Below are 1394 nucleotides of genomic sequence, written 5' to 3' on the forward strand. Positions count from 1 at the left end.
CTGACAATCATTACACTCGTCTGCACGCAGCACAGCTTCATGAAGAGAAACCGACAGGCTGAAGTGACGCCAGCGGCCGACAGCTGCAGCCGCAGTCTGACCGCAAGATTCAAACGTTTGTTCTCTCAGCCGAGCCGTCGATGTTCGAGGACGCTGTCGCAGTGTTTCATCTGCTCGATCCAACAACTTACGTTAGAGTCAACTCCACTCAACCTTCCACATTAATTCTTTAACTTATTGGTCATCATACAACACAGGGTAGCACAACATGTACACAGTTATTTATATACATTAATATACATAAGTGCCTATGTTGTATCTGTCAGGCTGCTACTGAAATCATGGAGCCATTTAACTGCTTCAGTATTTATGTGTTCACATCATCTGTTTCTGTTGTGATGCAGCTTCTTGTTTTCTACTCTGCTGCTCACCGACTGCAGGGTGTTGAACTACAACACAGTCTGAGCTTCATGTTGTTCCTCTGTGCTGATCTGTTGATCCTCAGACAGTTAAAAGCATTTTTGGGGAGTTCAGAGTTCAGAGTTCAGGGTCCAACAGATAAAATCCTCTCAGTGTTTGACCACCGTTGATGTTACTCAACAGAGTTTGAGTTTCTGAGGCCTGATGGAGCTTGTTTGAAACTCTTTAACTTCAGTCTCAGTCTGCTGATGTAACAGCAGCACAATGTAAAGAGAAAAGGTCAAACTGAAGCTTAAACATTGACAAACGACAGATCCAGGGTCAGTTTGTTGAGGATCTGCGATGAAGTCGTGTTGTTTCTCTTCACCTGAACGTTTTTAACACTGAACTCAAATCAAAGTCGTGTTGAAACTAAAGTGCAGTACAGTAACAGCTGGACAGATGTTGGGGTTAAATGTCTGACAGAGTTCCTGCAGCAGACAGTCAGTGAGTGACGAGCTGGATATCTGACAGCTGATTGGATCAGAGGGAGAACAGTCGGTCCGCCTCACTGTCGGCTCAGAGATCATCAACATGGCAGCTTGTTTCTTAACTCCTCCTGGAAACTTGTCTGCTGTCTTTTTGTCTAAATGATCAGTTTCTAACATGCAGCCAGCAGTTTAAATAAAAATCAGTCTGTCGTGTCTCGTCACGCCTGCTGATGGAGAGACAAAGGTGGGCAGAGGTGTCATTAAAGTATGGAATAATTCAAAATAAATTAATTAATTAAATAGGCCTATTTCTGGAGAAAAAACATGTAATATTTGAGTTACATAAAAGCTTTTTACATGTTTTCTTCTTCCTAATTGTCCTTGAAATAGTGGTCAAGAACCCCCAACACAAAAATGGTCACTGATCAAGATTTGATGTTACGTGTAACGTGACCTAACAGGCCAGTTCTCTGTACAACAGCTCGACACCAGCCGCTAATCCAC

At 42.9% G+C, this 1394-nt stretch overlaps 1 protein-coding gene across 1 annotated transcript in view; it reads right to left on the reverse strand.

Annotated features, from left to right (window-relative positions):
• The window catches only part of ftcd (formimidoyltransferase cyclodeaminase), a 5103-nt gene extending 4406 nt beyond the window's left edge, over positions 1 to 697 (reverse strand). Inside the window, exon 1 of the mRNA XM_037091427.1 lies at positions 1 to 697. This exon is cut by the window's left edge and continues 1 nt beyond it. The gene's annotated coding sequence lies outside the window, so the exon portion shown is untranslated.
• Between the last annotated feature and the right edge of the window lie 697 nt (positions 698 to 1394).

Source organism: Acanthopagrus latus, chromosome 24 (genome assembly GCF_904848185.1).
Source record: "Acanthopagrus latus isolate v.2019 chromosome 24, fAcaLat1.1, whole genome shotgun sequence".
Lineage (NCBI taxonomy): Eukaryota > Metazoa > Chordata > Actinopteri > Spariformes > Sparidae > Acanthopagrus > Acanthopagrus latus.